Consider the following 19,899-nt stretch of genomic DNA (forward strand, 5'->3'; position numbering starts at 1 on the left):
AAGAAAAATGTGTGTGATCGGGAGGGGACCTAAGTTATTGTCTCATATTTTAACAGTTTCACAGGCAATAACTAAATACTTAGAAGCTTAAAACAACACACATCTTTAAGCCAATTTTGGCAAGCTAGGAGTTGAGCACATTTTAGCGGGTCCTGTGCTTGGGATCTCACGCTAAGCAGCTGGGCTGCATCCTCATCTGAGGTTCTACCAGGGCAGAATCCATTTCCAGGTCCGTTGAGGTTTTTGGCAGAATTCATTTCCTCGGACCCGCTTGGCAAGGGCCCAGCTTTTTGCTTCCTTGCCTACGGAGCCCCTCCAAAGGTCTTTTCTCACCACAGCATCTACCTCCTGCAGCGCCTGCAGGTGGAACTTTTCTCTCTAGTGTGCGAAGGTGATGCACCGTGACCATGACATCCCATTGCTTTTGCCAGGCTCTATGGGTTAGAAGCCAGTCACCGGTTTTGCTCGTACCCAAGGTCAGGAAGACTATACAAGGGCATAGGTTATTGGGGGGGGGGGGGGGTCAGCCACTTTAGGGTGTGGCTGCCACCACTGAACTTGGTGAGAATTTAAGGGTTGGTAGGAGCTGGCCAGGTACAGGGGTGAGGGTGTGTCAGGCAGGGGTGAGGGCATGGAGGGGGATGCAGAGGCCTGCACCCTGGAATGTCCTTTCACTCCCTGAGGGTTTGTTCTCCTGATCCCTGAGTACATCCCAGAACACGGTGGGGCCCTAGCAGGGGAGAGGTAGGGAAGCCTGTGTTGTTCATCTGGAGACCTTGTTAGGCAAATCAGATTAGGGGCCAGGCTTTCAGTGGTGGGTGCGAGTGTGGGAGTGATGAGTGTGCGGGTGTGTGTGGGAAGAGCGATGGGGATGGGGTCAGCCCCAGCCACCAGGAAGACCTTAACTGTGTATCCACCCATCCCAGCAGCCTCCCTGAGTGAGTGCCTTCAGGGTGCAGGTCTTGTTTTACACATGGAAGTGAATCAGAGTGGGACACTGCCTTGCCTTAGAGAGGTCACACTTCTTCTCCTTCTCCTCCTCCTCCTCCTCCTCCTCCTCCTCCTCCTCCTTCTCCTTCTTCTTCTTCTTCTTTTTTAAATTTGTGACAGAGTCTCACTCTGTTACCCAGGCTGGAGTTCAGTGGTGTGACCTTGGCTCACTGCAACGTCTGCCTCCCAGATTCAAGCAATTTTCCTGCCTCAGCCTCCTGGGTAGGGTAGCTGGGATGATAGGCACGCATTACCATGTCTGGCTAATTGTTGTATTTTAGTTTCACCATATTGGCTCGGCTGGTCCCAGTCTCCTGGCCTCAAGTGAACTGCCCGCCTCAGCCTCCCAAAGTGCTGTGACTACAGGTGTAAGCCACCACACCGGGCGAGAGGTCACACTTCATGCCAAGTGGGTGGCAGCCACTCAGACAGCACCGTAGTTGGTGCTGGGAGTGAGAGGTGCTCAGCGCCCTAGGAAGGCAGAGGGCTGCATGAGATGTTGGGGGAGGAAGGACTGGAGGAGGATTTGAGATTTTCACCTGAGCAACTGGGTGGATGGAGGGGCTGTTTACAGAGAATCACAAGAATGTGGATGAGCAGGTTAGGGCACTAATAAACCACTCTGTTTTGGTCCACGGAAAATTTGAGATGCTTCCCTCTGTCCAGCTGGGGCTTTGGGAAAGGTCAGGGTTGGCATCTGACTGGGATGGATGTCTGGCAGGGAGCAGAGCATGTGGATGGTTTGTGAAGCCTGGAAGGGCATGAGATTTCCTGTAGCAGCGCCCACTGCAAATGGAAGGACATTTGGCCTGAGCCCAGACATATACCAGTTGGGCAGAGAAGGGGGTGGGTTCCCGGTACCCACAGAGGAAGCAGCTATGGAAGTACAGGAAAACCAAGGGTGTGGGGGCACATGATGCAGGAAGCTCAAATAAGATGAGGAAAGAGGTTTTAAAGACGATCAGGGCTGGAGACAGTGGTTCATGCCTGTAATCCCAAGACTTTGGGAGGCTGAGATGAGAGGATAGCTTGAGGCCAGGAGTTTGAGACCACCCTGGGCAATATAAGGAGACCCCATTTCTATAAATAAATAAATACCATTGGTACTTGGCATTTCAGGCGGGGAACAGCAAACACATGAAAGCTCTGAGGCAGGAAAGGATAGTGATTAGTGCTCGCTCCTGGTTCCTTTATCAGACCTTAAAGAGATGCAGAGACATTTCAGGTACTCCTTGGCCGAGCTCCTTCAGGGAAGGCCTAAGTTCGCTTCTACTTCCCATCTATTAATTTTTTTTTTTTTTTTTTTTTTTTTTTTTTTTTTTTTTTTTTTTTTTGGAGACAGTCTCACTCTGTCGCCCAGGCTGGAGTGCATGCAGTGGCACCATCTCAGCTCACTGCAACCTCCACCTCCCGGGTTCAAACGATTCTCCTGCCTCAGCCTTCCCAGTAGCTGGGACCACAGGTACGCGCCACCACGATCGGTTAAGTTTTTGTATTTTTGGCAGAGATGGGGTTTCATCTTGTTGGCCAGGCTGGTTCGAACTCCTGGCCTCAAGTGATCCACCTGCCTTGGCCCCACAAAGTGCTGGGATTACAGGCGCGGGCCACCGCGCCCTGCCCTACTTCACTCCTAACGCCCACCATACGTGCTTCCTAATGTTTGCTGAATGACAAGGTGAACGAGTGAATGGGACTACGTGACTTCGGGCAGCAGGCAATCGTATTTCTTGGAGCTCAGTTTCACTTTTTGTAAAGCAAGGCTATCTCTCGCTCTCTGCCCTAAAAGCCTGAGTTCTGGGCTTGAGATGCGCGCGTCCTGTAGAGCAGACTCCAGGTGGACGTTGAGCTGGGTCTCTAGGAGGCCAGCACCCGGCCAGCTCTTGGGTCTGGTCCTCCCGCGGAACCCCGCACGCCCAGTCCCAGCGCCGCCCCGCCCAACATCCCTTTGTTTCCCCAGGCCCCGCCCTCTCCGCGCGGATCGCTCCCCCGGGGCGGCGGGCTGCGGGCGGGGCCGTGTGCACCTGCACTGTGTGTGTCCCGGCCGCAGCCCCGCGCCAGCTGCAGCTCCTTGATCTGAGCCGGATCCTGAGCGTGGAACACGGGCTGAAGCGGCGGGGGCGGCCCCGCACCGGGGCTCCATTGTTGAGGCTGCCGCGGCTCTGTCGGCTGCTCAGCTGCGCTCCAGTCGGCCCAGGCGCCGCGGGGAGGAACGAGCGCTGCGAGGCGGCTGCCTGAGGTGAGATGGCGCGACGGGAGACGGGGTCTCCTGACCGGGTTGGGGTCTCTGCCCCGGGCGTGGCGGCTCCGAGCTCAGCTCCTCAGGGTCCGAGGTCGGGATCCGGGGTCCTTGCGCCTGGGCTTTGTCTTGGCCTCGGGTGGCACCGGGGGCTTCGCGCCTGCTGCGATACCGCGTGGGCCCGCGCGGGGGTCCCGGTCGCCCTGCGGGTGGGGGCAGGTCCCCACTCCTCCCCGGCTCCCCGCGTCTGCCGCGGAGGGGACTGCATGGACCCGGGCGCTGGCTTCTGCCCGCTCCCGCGCTGCGTGGCTGGTCCCCGCGTGCGGCAGAGGGAGCCCTGCGAGGACCCACTCGTGGGGTGGGGTCCGGGTCACCGCGAGTGGGAGACTCCGCCGTCCTCCCCGCCCTCTCTCGCAGCGAGACCGCTTCGCTAGACTCACCGAGGGGACTGAGCGGACCCTCCGACGAGGGAGTCCGTGACTCTGGGTGGGGGCTCTTTCCCGACGCCGCATGACGGCTTCCTGAGTGTTTTGTCACCTATATAGGTGGCTGCGTGGACCCGCTCGCGTGAGTACTGGCCGCCCTGTTAGTGGGGCTGTGCGCCGCCCCGTGGCTCTTCTGGGTCGACCCTGCCTGGGACGCGCGTGTATGGGGGTCCGTGCGCGGGGGGCGCGGTTGGTGGGGGCGCACTGCCCCCGCCGCATGGTTTATCCTCTCACTTGCCCGGCGGGAGGAAGCGGGAGGCGCGGGCCGGGAGTTGTCGCGCAGCGACCGCACCGACCTCTGCCCTGGCCAGCGGGTCCCGGGGGGCGAGGGGCTGTCACCGCACGTCCCACCGCCGCACTTCCTCCTCTGGCCCCGAACTGGGCTCTGATTGGAGGGAGCAGGGCCCTTCTGCCCTGCGCTTCTTGATTTCTTCCGTTAGTAATGGGAAGAAAAAAAATCTGGAAAGCCGGATTGAACTTTGTAGCTCTCAGCGCTTGGAGAGTGGAAGAAACTCTCCCAAGAATTTGGCCGGCTGGAAAATGCGTTTCAAGCAGGAGCATCCACACCCACGGAATGAGGCCAAGGCAGTTACAGTTAGAGGTCAGATTTATGAGGGGAGAGCGAGGGTGAGGTCCGTGGGTGGGGAGACCTGATGCTGCCCCTCAGACGCTGTATTTCTCAGCCACCAGAGAAAGTGGAATCACTCCTTAGTGAATGCTTTCATCAAACTTTTGAAAAACCTGTAATGTCCCAGGAAGGAAAATCGAACTGGACAGTTTTCCCCTTTTAAGAGTGTTAAACGTCCCGGAGACAAACAGCAGAAGGCTCAAGGAGTCCAAATACTCAACCTGAAGTTCTTTCTGAACAAGAGGTGGTGTATAAGTAACAGGCATACGAGACAAAACTGAACTAATCACCGCAACTGTGGCTCCAGCCCTGTAGCGCGTCATGTAGGCCCTTTTGCCTTCTCTGCCCTCCCCTGTCCCAGACCCCAACGCTACCACGCACCTCCAGTCATCAGCTCCTGCCAACCCATTGCTATGAACTCTGTTTCGGTGGCTCCCTTCTCTCTGAAGTTTTGCTTGTTCTCCTGAAGTCCTGGTCTTTAAGAGCTTATGATCTGCAGGGACAGATTGGCTTTGGGCAGTACATAGTTAACTGTAGCACAGCTTGAAAAATGCTCTGACAGAGGTGGACAGGCAGTTTGTACATGCGGGTAAATGCCAGGTCCTTTTTCAATACCATGAATCCAAGTATTCATGCTATTTTAAATCTGCATTTCTTTGACTCTCCAGAGGGTTTTTAGATTCATTTTTTTTCTATTACTTCCTAGTGTTCGTTGCATAGTTCAGAGTACTTGATTAAAACTTACCAGGTCGGCCAGGCGCGGTGGTTCACGCCTGTAATCGGAGGACTTTGGGAGTTCTAGGCAGGCAGATCACTTGAGGTCAGAAGTTCAAGACCAACCTGGCCAACATGGTGAAACCCTGTCTCTACTAAAAATACAAAAATTAGTTGGGCGTGGTGGTGGGCGTCTGTAATCGCAGCTACTCAGGAGGCTGAGGCAGGAGAATAGCTTGAACCCAGGAGGCGGAGGTTGCAGTGAGTGAAATGGCTCCACTGCACTCCAGCCTGGGCCATAGAGTGAGACTTCCTCTCAAAACAAAAACAAAAACAATGTACTGGGTCTACCTCCGGCTCTGGAATTTTCCTGGAAGGCCTTCTCTTCTGGGCTTCATTTTTCTCACTTTTGAGGATTGTAAACTACATAATTTCCAAGAATTTTTGTCCTACACCTTTAATTCTTCCTAGCAAATATAGCAGAGAAAAATTCTTTTCCCCGCAAAGGTGTAAGGAAGTCTCTCACAGAAGGGAACACATGGGTATGGAAAAGACAGAGGGTATTTTATATATTTATATATATATATATATATATATATATATATACACACACATACATACATATATATATATATATATATATATATATATATATATATATATGTAGGAGATGCAGTTTTGCTCTGTTGCCCAGGCTGGAGTGCAGTGACAGGATCTCGGCTCACTGCAAGCTCTGCCCCCTGGGTTCACTCCATTCTCCTACCTCAGCCTCCCAAGCAGCTGGGACTATAGACGCCTGCCAGCACGGCCAGCTAATTTTTTGTATTTTTAGTAGAAACAGGATTTCACTGTGCTAGGCAGGATGGTCTCCATTTCCTGACTTCATGATGTGCCCGCCTCAGCCTTCCAGAGTGCTGGGGATTACAGGTGTGAGCCACTGCGCCTGGCCGACAGAGGATACATTTTTGAGCTCTACTTTTCAGAGTTCTTTTCTCTAGCCCTGGCCTGGGTCCCAAACAGGGAACTGAATTCACTCTATCACTGAAGTATACTCTTGTTTTGATGCCATTGGTATGTTGTCCTAGAGATTTGCTGTGGCTGCCAGGAGTGTTTCATAGTTAAGAACTGATGCAACCTCTCTTTTGTCAGTTGATGAGTCTATAAACCATCTTGTTTCCTTTAGTGTTATCTCCCTGGAACTGGAAGGTCAGAGATGAAGTTTTCTTAGATTATAAGTCTCAGTCTTTGCTATCTACCTTTGTGTCCCATGTCACCTGCTGTTCCCCCCCCCCCACCGTTTTTCATTTTAATGTTTTTATTGGATAGGTGTCTATTATTGCAGGCTACCTCAAAACATTTTTGCATATTGACAGGATACAAGTATGAATAATATGTAAAAGATAACTTCTTCTAGTTCTTTTGAGCAGAGGATTTGGTTTCGATATGTGGCCCTATTAAAGCTTTTGTTAAGTCCAAGTACTTTCTGAACTTCAGTTCCCTTACCTGTAAAATGGAGTTAGTTGTTAGTAATACCTGTTCTGCCTAACTCAGGAGATTGTTTTGGGGATCAAATGAAATCATGAATGTAATGGAATTTTGTAAATTTTAAATGAAATATTGTAATACCTCAGTTTTTTTTTAAATGCCATATTAAGAATGGAATGAATCTGAGTTTTCCTTTCAAATCCCAAATGTTTAATGTACAGAGAAATTTTAATGTATCTGTTGGGGAACTTCATTAGGATTGTTTTCTATCTTTAATTGGCCAGTATTGTTTTATATTTTAACATTTTTGGGGAACATCAAAATTTGTGTTTCAGTTATTAATGTTTTACGAAGTTATTGAATGTGCATGATTTAGTCTTTAACAATCTCTTCAATTATTTACATTCCCATGTAAAAAATGCAGTAATGAATGTCCATGTAAATAACATTCCCATGCTTTAATGAAGCATAATTTCTTGACATTGCAGTTTCTAAGTGCCCTGTCTTGAGGTTGGGAAAGCTAAAGGGCAGTCAGAGGTGAAGGTCAGAAAAGCATCACCTTTGACATTTGAAATCCGGCAGCAGGTATCACAGTGAACCCCATTCCAGCATCCAAGAAGTTTCTCTGCCCTGCCTCTCCTCCAGCCACCTCAGAATCTGTGTCTGCAGTGTTGGTCCTGCTTTCCTGTCTCTCCTCTGCCTTTTCTTTCTCTTCACCAACTTCTACCGAGTGCCTCTGATGTCCCAGACAGTGGCAGTGGGAGTACAGAGGCTAATAAACCCGGCCCTGGTCCTCAAAGAATTGATGTTTTCTGTGCAGATTTTAAGTGACACTGTCATATATAGTGTTGACAAACATTGATACAGATTTCTTGTGAAGTGCAGAAGCACCATCCTAGAAGCAGAGATGCGGAGGCAGCACTGGTGACACACATGGAGAGCTGGAGTTCTTGATCTAGTGGGATACACTGACCTGGACATCATTTCAGTGCAGCGGAGTGAGTGCTGGGATGGGCTCCCTCGGGGCATCTGGGGCTGGGTTTGTCTGGTGTTCAGTCTCCTGCGTGGTACTTAGAGTTTATCAGTAAGATGAGCATTGGGAGGTTTCTAAGTGAAAGGAAAGGCAATCACTTACCTGAAACCTGAAATTTGTAGGTGTTCTGGGCCATTTATAATTCACTGAATCTGTTTTGTCAGAACAAGTCTATCATCTATTGTTTTGGACGGAGTGTGGCCAGCCCTGCCTTGTGATGTAAGGAAATCAGGAAATGCTTGTCAGGTGTCAACACCGTGCCAGACACTCTTCTAGGGGTTTCCACGTAAATCACCATATTCATTTCTGTTGCTGCTTTACCACATTTCCGCAAATTTCGTGGCTTAAAACAATTGAAATTGTATCATCTCACAGTTCTGAGGGGCAGAAGTCTGACGTGGGTGTCACTGGGCAAAAATCACCATGTGGGCTGGGCTGCATTCCTCACTGGAGAATTGTTTCCAAGCGCTTTTAGCCAAATATAGTTCCTTGTGGTTGCAGGGCTGAGGTGTCTGTTCCCTTGCTGACCATCTGTTGGGGGCTGCCCTCAGTTCCTGAGGCCTTTATCTGGTCTTTGCACGTGGTCCCATCAGCTCAGGACTAGCTAGGCCAGGGACCTGGTCAGGCTCTCCAGTTCCCCTGTGTGCATTTCTCTTCTTCCACTCGGAGAAAGTTCTATGCCCTATTTTAAAATATTTTTTGAGATGGAATCTCACACTGTCGCCCAGGCTGCAGTGCAGTGGCATGATCTCAGCTCACTGCAACCTCTACCTCCCAGGTTCAAGTGATTCTCCTGCCTCAGCCTCCTGAGTAGCTGGGACTACAGGTGCCCACCACGATGCCTGACTAATTTTTGTGTTTTTAGTAGAGATGGGGTTTCACCATTTTAGCCAGGATTGTCTCCATCTCTTGATCTCGTGATCTGCCTGCCTTAGCCTCCCAAAGTGTGGAGATTACAGGCGTGAGCCACCGCCTGGCCAGTTCTATGCTCTTAGAGGCTCATGGGATTAGATTGGACCTCCCTGGATAGCCCAGGATGCTCCTACTAAGGCCTGTGGCAAAGCCTTCTTGCTGCGTGACATAGTCACAGGTCTCGGGTATTGGAATCTCCCACCACAGTTACCGATCCACTTACCACAGCAGCCTGAGAGGTGCTTTTCATTGCCTCTGTTTAACAGATACAAATTTTTTTTTTTTTTTTTTTTTTTTTTTTTTTTCAAATTGGCAGGAACATGAAGATCCCTCTTTTTCTTTTTCTTTTTTTTTTCAGACGGAGTCTCATTCTCTTGCCCAGGCTGGAGTGCAGTGGTGTAATCTTGGCTCACCACAACTTCCAACTCCCGGGTTCAAGCAATTCTCCTGCCTCAGCCTCCTGAGTAGCTGGGACTACAGGCACGTGCCACCAAGCCTGGCTAATTTTTGTAGTTTTAATAGAGATGGAGTTTCACTATGTTGGCCAGGCTGGTCACAAATTCCTTACCTTGTGATCCGCCCGCCTTGGCCTCCCAAAGTGCTGGGATTACAGGCATGAGCCACTGCACCCAGCCATGAAGATCCTTCTTAAATGAGAAAACCGTTCCTCTGACTTGATGTGAGGCTGTTGGTGAGACTGATAGCAGTGGCGACAGGTCCATCAGAAACGGAGCTAAACTTTGTGTTTTGGAGTATTTTGATGGCCTGCCCTGATTATGTAAGTTTTGCTAAGAAGTCATTAGAGTAATTCCTCTACTGGAAGAAACACCCATATGGGGAATTTGGGACTTTGACTTTTCAAGTTTTTCACAAAGGACTCTTCATGGGTGAAAAGTACATGATTCCAGGTCCATTTCTAGAATGGAAACAGCTGCATCAACCCAACAGCGATTCACATTCCTGAGTTTGAGAGAATCTGATTATTTCAAGGCCGAAGCCAAAAGCCCAATAAACAATGTTTGTACCTTTATTCGTAGTTAGGAATTAGGTGCATCCCGTGGTCAATAAACAACTGATGGTGGTCACCAAGTAGTTTAAAACCAAGCAGGACCTCATTTTATCATGTGGGTGTTTTTGATTTTTTAAATGAAGTTTTTATTTTCCTGTGCAATAAATGACAAGCTCTGACTTGAAATACATTTCCTTTAATAAACCAGAATCTAGGGCCGGGCGCGGTGGCTCACGCCTGTAATCCGAGACTTTGGGAGGCCGAGGAGGGCAGATCATGAGGTCAGGAGATTCAGACGATCCTGGCTATGGTGAAACCCTGCATCTACTAAAAACACAAAAAATTAGCCAGGCATGGTCGCGGGCACCTGTAATCCCAGCTACTCGGGAGGCTGAGTCAGGAGAATGGCGTGAACCTGGAGGCGGAGCTTACAGTGAGCCAAGATCATGCAACTGCTCTCCAGCCTGGACGACAAAGTGAGACTCAGTCTCAAAAAAAAAAAAGAAAAAGAAAAAAGAAACCAGAATCTATAATCCTAAGGTTTTTAACCTGGCTTTCAAAAATTTATGAAGTCCCCAAAATCCTGTGCAACAATTTTTTGTATATGCATCCATGTGTGTTTAAGGGAGACGATTTATAGCTCTCCATACATTTTCAAAGTGGTTGGATTCCAAAAAATTTTAGAATACACCACTTGGGCCTGGTGTGGTGGCTCACACCTGTAATCCCAGCACTTAGGGAGGCTGAGGCAGTAGGATCCACTGAGATCAGCAGTTTAAGACCAGCAACATAACGAGACCTCCACCTCTACCAAAAAAAAAAAAAAAAAAATGCTGGACGTGGTGGTGCACACCTGTGGTTCTAGCTGCTCGGGAGGTTAATCACCTGATCCCAATAATTTGAGGCTGTAGTAAGCTAGAATTGCACCACAGCCTTCCAGCCTGGGCAACAGAGCAAGACCCTCTCTCAAACAAAAACAAAAAACCATATCACTTAATATACTATTGTTGTTGGTCAAGTATCAGATTTTGTTTAAAAATTAAATACTCTTTTTTTTTTTTTGAGATGGAGTCTTGCTCTGTTGCCCAGGCTGGAGTGCAGTGGCATGATCTCAGGTCACTACAATCTCCGCCTCCTGGGTTCACAGCATTCTCCTGCCTAAGCCTCCTGAGTAGCTGGGACTACAGGTGCCCGCCACCACGCCTGGCTAATATTTTATACTTTTAGTAGAGATGGGGTTTCACCATGTTAGCCAGGGTGGTCTCGATCTCCTGACCTCGTGATCCATCCACCTTGGCTTCCCAAAGTGCTGGGATTACAGGTAAATACTCATTTTTAGCAAAGTTGTACAGGCATACAGCTCTAAGAGTCAGAAATTAACAAGGCTTAGAACAAAACCCAGCAATGCCCTACCTTACCCTTCTCCACCCTGATCCCTGCTCCTTGGAGGTTACTGTGTTTATGTTTTAGCTGGTTCTTCTAGACTGTGTGAAAGACAGGGAGATGTCCTACTGTGGAAGACAAGGATTCAGGTTGCTTACCCTCCCCCCTCCTCCTGTTGCCCACGTTTTTCTCCCCCATCCTCTCAGTATAATTATTGTGATAATGAGGCCAGGCATGGTGGCTCGTGACTGATCCCAGATTTTTGGGAGGCCGAGGCGGGCAGATCACTTGAGTCCAGGAGTTGAAGGCCAGCCTGGCCAACACAGTGAAACCCCCTCTCTACTAAAAAATATGAAAATTAGTCAGTTGTAGTGTCGCACTCCTGTAGTCCCAGCTACTCAGGAGGGTGAGGCACAAGAATTGCTTGAACCTGGGAGGTGAAGGTTGCAGTGAGCTGAGATCGCACCATAAGCTGAGATCGCACCACTGCACTCCAACCTGGGCAACAGAGGTAGACTCTGTCTCAAACAAAAAGTATCGTGATAGTGGGATACATACTACAATAGTGTATATATTTAGTATTCTTCTTGGTTTTTGGCCCAGAGTTTCTAAAACCCTTGTAATTTCCTGAGTGATAGGAACATCATTGGTTATAAGATTTGGTCTTAGGTTTCAATACCTGACACAAGAGCTTCTCAGACTTGTAGAATCTCTGGGGTGATAGGAGTGTCTTTTCTATGTAATGAGATGACAGGTGGCTTCGGGCCCCTGGACAGGTTCAGGATTAGGGGTGGTTGCCAGAAAGATGAGTCACGAGTAAAGAGTTGGACATACCAGCCCCACCCCTACCTCTAAGAGGGGAGACGAGACAGGCTGGAGATTGAGCTAGTCACGGGTGGCCAATGACTTCATCATGTCTATGTTATGAAAACTCCATAAAACCCTCTAAATATTGGGTTTGGAGAGCTTCTGGTTTGGTGAACTCAATTGGTGCTGGGGAGGTGGCACTTCCAGGGACGGCATGGGAGCCCCGACCTCTCTGCCCCATGGTGTGCCCCTTGCATCTCTTGTATTTGGCTGTTCCTGTGTTCTGTTCTTTGTAATAAACCAGTAAGAGTAAGTGCCAAGCACTTTGCATCTGTCACCTCTCTTACTTTTTCAGCAAACTGTGTGGCAGATAATGTCCTCATTTTGCCAGTGACAAAATGAGACTGATGCATTGAATAACTTGCTCAAGGTCACATAACAAGGGGAATTCAAGCTCTGACTCCAAAGCCTGCGCTTTTAACCAGCATGCTGCATACGCGGCCTCTTTATTTGTTAGGATTTTTGGTGTCTCTAGGGCCTGACACCAAGTTGATCGTTGTAGTCTAGAGCTGTTATAAGGGAGCTTTTAGCAGCCCTGCTGAGAACAGAGTCAGCACCTCCGGATTGGCAGGGCAGGGGCTGTTCCTGCTGGGAGCTGCAGGCCACTCCCTGTGGCCCTTGGCTGATCTTGCTCATCCACTCCCTCCCTCCTTCAGTAGTTCCTGAGTGCCGCCTCTGTGTGGAGGAGAAGGAGGCAGCCTTCCAGTCCAGGTGGGGCCTGCAGGTACACACAGGGAGAGGCAGCTGTGCACTGAGCTGGCTGTAGGCTGGGACAGTGTGGCTCCAGAGGTGGCGATAGAATGCTCTGGGACTGCAGAGGGAGCACGTGCTTGTGAAAGGGAGGAAGGGGCAGGCACCACGGAGGAGGTGTACTTGAGTTGGACTTTGAGGGAGGAGTTGGATTTCCACGGTGGAACCGAGCAGCTGAGGCTTTCTCAGCAGCTGACGATTACAGCCAGCCAGTCTCAAATGTTCAGCTTTTCCTGAATTCTCTTTTTTACAACACTGCAGTAAGTTTTCAACAGAGATGAAGCAATCACCTCCGTGTCATTCATGTCCTGCGAATCCTGTGTGTAGTTTTCGATGCTTAGCAGATGGGGGCAGCCTGGGTCATAAGAGAAGAGCCTGTGTGTCCACCTGTTGGGACACCAGTCAGGTGTGGCACAGGGCAGTGATCACTGCCTGCCCCTGAGGAACTCAGTTGTACTTTTATGTGGAGAGGACAAAGAAAGCTGTTGTACAGGGGGCAGGAGACATTTCACCTGCAAAGCAAGGCACAAAATACATAGTCTGTGCCCTGCATGAGAGACCTAGCAGAACTGTGTGCTGATTCCCACCCCGCCTCCCCTCCTGAGAGCGAACCGTCCATTGTACCACGGTGGAAGGCATTTCTGAAGCCTCTGCCATCGGAGTGATCTGTTACTTGCCCATTGAGCCTTAGAGGCAGCAACCAGGTGGTGTGGCTGAAACACAGGCCTTGGCCAGACCTGGTTGGGCATGTTGGTTCTGCCACTGATTGTGACTTACAAAACCTTGGAGAAGTCATTGTCTTTCTCTGTGCCTCTCATGTAAGATGGGGAACACTGTGGCCATTGCAGAAAAGCAGATAGGTGGAGCGAGTATGAAAGTGCTTTGTGTGTGTGTGTCATATGGTGAATGAAATGGCACTGATTGACATTATTGATAGTAATAACAGGTTTAATTCAGGAACAAAACTGGTAAAGTAGGCTAGGTGCGGTGACTCACGCCTGTAATCCCAGCACTTTGGGAGGCCGAGGCGGGCGGATCATGAAGTCAGGAGTTTGAGACCAGCCTGGCCAATATGGTGAAACCCCATCTTACCTAAGAATACAAAAATTAGCTGGATGTGGTGGCATGCCTGTAGTCCCAGCTACTTGGGAGGTTGAAGCAGGAGAATCATTTGAACCCGGGAGGCAGAGGTTGCAGTGAGCCGAGATGGCGTCACTGCACTCCAACCTGGGCGACAGAGTGAAACTCCGTCTGGAAAAAAAAAGAGAAAACCTGGTAAAGTGTTTTACCCAGGCTAGGTACGTGTGGTAGAGCCAAATGAAAGCTTAGAAAAAGATGACTTGAGAACTAGCCCAGCAGAGGAATCAGGCGGGATGTGTTGTTACTGAGTAAGTGAAATTTGCTTCTGCTTTCTCCCAGGCCTCGTTGAGTTGTGTACAACAGAGAGCTCAGGTGTTGGGGGCAGTTGACCGGTTGAAGAATGCATTGCTATTATGGGAGGAACATTGGGCTTTGAAAAAGCACAACTGGATCCACGTTCTTGCCTGGTAACTCTAACTATCATCTAGTTTGTAAAGGGGAATGCAGTTCACTGAAAAATTCTTATGACAGTGGGGAAAGGATTGGGGCGTCTGCATTGGTGTGTGTAATATAGGTCATATGAAAGAGCATTTAGGCTGGAGGGAGAATTTTCATCTCTGTAACTTTACTTTCACAGGACAATTCCATCATGATTTGAAGATTTTTGAGTCAAAACTACATTTTTCTGCTGTGTTTCGGGGCAAATTTATACATACAATTTGCTTAAATATTTCAGATGATACAAGAATATATGTGTGGGCTAAAAAGCTGAAATTTGCATTCCCCCTCTCTAGAAGTAACCATTGTGAATAGTTAAGTCTGTATTCCAGCTATTTTGTATACTATAAATACACTGGAAATATATGAGTATATATATACATGTATGTTACACACAGTTTTAGAGATGGAATATTGCTGTGTTGCCCATGCTAGTCTCAAACTCCTGGGCTCAAGTGACCCTCTCGTCTCAGCCTCCCAAAGTTTTGGAATTACAGGTGTGAGCCACCGCACCTGGCCTGCATGAGTATCTTTACTAATTGCTAAGTCACTCTGTTCAATACGTGTCTATTGAACTCCCCCATATGTCAAGCATTGTTCTGAATACCTTATATGCACCAATTCACTTAATTTTTAGAGCAGCTCTATTATTGTGGCCCTTTTACAGTGAGGAAACTGAACCACAGAGAGGCTGGGGACGTCGTCTAACATCACACAGCCAGTGTTGTTGGAATTGAGGTTTGAACCCAGACAGCTGGCTTCAGATCTCTTAGCTGTTATCATAGATGGCACACCCAAACCTTAGGGTCGCCTCCCAAGCCTTGCCTGAGCTCTGCCTGAGCTCTGCGAGAGCCGTGTATGTGAGGTTTCTTTCCTCTTTAAGAACACAAGTCTTGGAATTGTCGCAGACCCTGGTAGGACCTCTTGAGGACCAAAAACAGGGATTCTTCAAGCCTGCCCCAAGGGCCAGATCTCTGATTTAGCTACTTGGAAGGTAGAGGTAGAAGAGAGTAATTTTGCCAGAACAAAAAGTCAGGATGGCTGAGCTGACTCGGCCAGATGCGGTGGCTCATGCCTGTAATCCCCGCACTTTGAGAGGCCGAGGCAGGTGGATCACCTGAGGTCGGGATCTCGAGAGCAGCCTGACCAACCAGTTGAAACACCATCTCTACTAAAAATATAAAAATTAGCTGGGCGTGGTGGCAGGTGCCTGTAATCCCAGGTAGTTGGGAGGCTGAGGCAGGAGAATTGCTTGAACCCAGTTGGTAGAGGTGGCAGTGAGCTAAGATTACACCACTGCACTCCAGCTTGGGTGACAGAGTGAGACTCTGTCTCAAAAAAAAAAAAAAAAAAAAAAGAAGAAGAAGAATGGGGAAGGGGAATGGCTAAGCTGACTCATAGGGAAGAGGCCCCACAGCAGCCGTAGGACCTTGGCCACTTGGGTGGAAAAGAAGGAAGGAAGAGCTTCACCCATGGCGGTGACCTGGACTGCAGAAACCACACTAAATACTCCACATCCTGGAGCCTGGCCACCCCATTTGCTTCTCTTCTCCTTGGGTAGAGGGTGTGGGGAGCTTTCTACCCTGGAGGCTGAGCAGCGCAGCTTCTAACCAGGGTAGGCGTTTGTCTGTCCCTGGGAATACAGACAGCATTCTCATAAGCAGCCCAAATACTCCTGAACAGCTTTTTGTAGGGTGGGGCAGGGCGGGGCAGAGGGTCATTTTGACTCATAGGTGCCTTTTCCACTTTCACTACTGATAACTGTGTTACAGATGAAAGTTTTGTTTTTGATACTGAGGAGAGCTTAAGAGAGTGAGCTATTATGGCACATCTAAGTCTGCTAAAATAGAACCACGGGGTAGTGTAGGAAAATCTCTTCTAAATTATGGATCATATATGGTGAACGTTAGAAGCCATATGTACCTAAGTTGAAAAATCAAAACATGTAAACATGTCTTGTATTTGGGTGACCCCGGTAAGTCTGGATGCCACTGCACCTTGTGTGAACACAGGATGCTGAGGTGCAGGGATCAACAGGCTTTTTCTGGACATCTTGCGCGCCTCCCTTGGGGTAAAGTGGGGCGGCAGTAGGAGCGCACAGCTGTTGGGTCCCTGATATTTGTCAGCTGGTTTACATGTGGGATTCCATTTAATGCAATCTTGGAGGGAAAATCATTTTATTGAAGATGAAGATAGAGGCTTAGAGAAGTTAAGAAAATTGTTCAAGATCACGTCATTTGTTTTGTTTTGTTTTGAGACAGAGTTTTGCTGTTCTTGCCCAGGCTGGAGTGCAATGGCGCGATCTCGGCTCACCACAACCTCTGCTTCCCGGGTTCAAGTGATTCTCCTGCCTCAGCCTCCTGAGTAGCTGGGATGACAGGCATGTGCCACCACACCAGGCTGATTTTGTATTTTTTTTTATTTTTTATTTTGAGACGGAGTCTCGCTCTGTGGCCCAGGCTGGAGTGCAGTGGCTGGATCTCAGCTCACTGCAAGCTCTGCCTCCCAGGTTCACGCCATTCTCCTGCTTCAGCCTCCCGAGTAGCTGGGACTACAGGCACCCGCCACCTCGCCCGGCTAGTTTTTTGTATTTTTTAGTAGAGACGGGGTTTCACCGTGTTAGCCAGGATGGTCTCTATCTCCTGACCTCGTGATCCACCCATTTCGGCCTCCCACAGTGCTGGGATTACAGGCTTGAGCCACCACGCCCCCCCTGATTTTGTATTTTTAGTAGGGATGGGGTTTTTCCATGTTGGTTAGGCTGGCCTTGAACTCCCATCCCATCCTTGGGTGATCCATCCAACTCAGCCTCCTCAAGTGTTGGGATTACAGGTGTGAGCCACCACGCCTGGCCAAGGCCATGTAATTTCTTAAGTGGAAAGATGAAGTACTTGATGAACTCAGAAGTTTGACTTCAAGGCCCTTGATCTTTCCATAACACGTGGTTCCTTCTCTGGTTGGTGGGAGTGACTGAAGAACTGAAGGAATCTGTGTTTTGTGGAAAGAGGACCTGAGGGGTGTATGGTCTTTCCAGGCTTGGAATCGGCCATGCTGGGCTTCTGAATTGTATAGCTTGGCCATATAGAAAGAAGCCCCTCATTTAAGACTTATTCTTTGGGGGAAATAAAGGAAAGCCGCCCACATGAGACAGGCAGAGGCGACTTTCTCAGAGCTGCTGTGGCAAGGGAGTCGGCATTATCACTTGCTGTGGCAGAGACTGACACGCAAGTGAGTGGTGGATGAGGAGTGAGGAAGCTTCAGGATGGAAAGAATGGCCCCCAGTGGAGGCTGTTGTGGGGGCTGGAGGCGGCTGTACAGAAGTGGGGTGTCCTATGTGATTGGGTAGGGGCACATTTGGCTTTCTTTGAAGTATCCTAACTGGAAACAGGGGCCAAAATTAGGGTGGCTGTCAGTTTTGAGTCAAGTCCTGGCCACGTGGGAAAGAGTTGTGGTTTAGTTTCTGGGTTGTGGAGAGAGAGCAGTCTGGCTTCCTGTCTGATGTGCTAGCCTGGCTGGCCTCCTGGCTGTTGACTGTAGATAGGGGATTGGTTTCCTGGGTGGTCAGCTACAGGTTGTGGTCTGAGTTCTGTCTTTCTACATATGATCAGGCATGGTCTGTTTGTATATTCAGTCCCACATTTTTCTTGTCAGTAAAGATATCAAATGACAAATTGGATACATTGGGAATTTTTTACGTGTCTGTGTCCCCTGGAGGAAATTTTCACGTTCACATTTAATCAGAATGAATATAAACAATTGGGCCGTTTATCTTGAAAGTTGAAAATAGGAAATCGTCAACAATACTACCTCGGCGCCATTGCCTCTCTGTCCATCGTTAGGGAATGTGTTTTTATCCACGGCCGGCTCATCGTCCACCAGTTTGTGGTTGATCCACTTCTCTCTACGTCTTGTCTTGTGTGCATCTCATTGTTTGCTAGTGTTAGTTTTCCCCTTCGTCAGTGTAGTTTATTTGTGTAGCATCTGTTGGTAGGAAGTTATTTGTGGAATTTGTGAATGAAAGGGACTTTGGAGGTCTGCTGGGTCAGCCCAGTGATTTTAGAGATAAACGGAAATACAGGGAAATGTTCCAGCTTTTTTGGTGGCAAAACCAGGAATAGAAAGCAGTGTTCTTTGTGTCACAATGTCATTGGAAGACAGCTCAATGTGGGCCTAAAATGCAGAGTAACTAACTTTCATTTATCTCTGCTTCTGACTCTTGTTATCAGACATTTTAAATTGACCTTAATGTGTTAGCAGAAATATGAAAAGTCCTGACTTGTTTACATATAAGGTACTTTGTCGCCTACTCATTTGTTTGTTTTTTTCAACAGGATTGAAAAGACATTGTTATAAACTGATTGTTTATGTCTCCCCCAGATTCTTGTACTGGAGCCCTAACTGCCAGTGTGATGGTATTAGGGCGTAGGACCTTTGGGAGGTGATTAGGGTTAGATGAGGTCATGAGCGTGGGCCCTGGTCTGACAGGATTAGTGCACTTAGAAGAAGAGAAACCAGGCCGGGTGTGGTGGCTCACACCTGTAATCCTGTTTCCTGGTGACCTGGGCCGAGTGTCTCATCCGGCAGCCTGTTTCCTGGTGACCTGGGCCGAGTGTCTCATCCGGCAGCCCTGTTTCCTGGTGATCTGGGCTGAGTGTCTCATCTGGCAGCCCTGTTTCCTGGTCATCTGGGCTGAGTGGCTCCATGAGAAGTTGCACCCATCTTCTCCAGTAGTGCATCTTTTCACAGCAAGCAAAACATTTTCGCCGCGTTTCTAGTGGGACAGGCACTAGCTCTTTTCTGGGCATCAGGAGACCTGGCTTTGTTCTGGTTCAAGCAACAGCTGGTGAGTTACCAAAGATAGGTCGCATCTGGCCTCTGGTCCTTCACTTTATAAGTAGAATCACAGTCCGAGTGGACATCACTGCCCTGGTCTCTATGCGGGGCTGAGTGTTGTGGGGATGATGGCTAAGTGTCAGGGTGCATTTCCACCACTAGGGGATTACAGGCCAGCCAAAGACACAGGAGGAAAGCTAACAGCCCCGGGCAGGTACACAGAACCAGAGGAGTTTGGAAGGGTGGTTCCAAGCTCCTTGGTGTGATTGATGTGATCACAATAAACATTTTATCTCTAAGTCTTGGGCCACTGGACCAAGAGCAGAGAGAGCTGGTGTTGAGTTGTAGTGATAGTTGCATGGTTCATGTGCCTGCTGAGCCTGGCTTGGACTCAATTCCATTGAGTCCCATTCCATTTTACCTTTTGTTTCCTCCTTTTTCATGCTCCTGCTTGTTTCTCCAGAAAAAAATGCAATAAATTCCTTTCAAAAACTTTACAAAAGCCATAGATGCTTATTGAAAATAGTTCAAATGATATGGAAGACAGAAAGATAGGGAGTGTTTTTCTGTTGTGTGTTTGGATGAATGTGTCTTTGGGGTAGTCACTATTAACACTGGGTGTATTTCCTTCCAGATCTTTTCCAGTGTACCTACAAATATATATGTACACTTTGTAAAACACAAAATAGTACCTGATAAACACTGAGTCCCCCTACTCCCACTCCGCAGTCTACATGGACATCCTTTCATGGTGATACGATGAGACCTGATCGACTCCTTTTGTTTGCTGGAGTGCTAGGTACTAATAGCTACAGATAACTCACCTTCAGTGGGGATTTACCATGTGACAGGGTCTGTGCTCCAGGCAGACTACATGAAGTGGATCTTAAAGCTTTTTACAACAATGCTATGGGTGAACGCAGTAATTGTTAACATTTTGTAAATGATAGAATTGCAGTAGAGAGAAGCAAAGCTGCTTGCTCAAACTCATGGCAC

This window comes from Macaca nemestrina, chromosome 13, assembly GCF_043159975.1.
Source record: "Macaca nemestrina isolate mMacNem1 chromosome 13, mMacNem.hap1, whole genome shotgun sequence".
In the NCBI taxonomy this organism is placed as follows: Eukaryota; Metazoa; Chordata; class Mammalia; order Primates; family Cercopithecidae; genus Macaca; species Macaca nemestrina.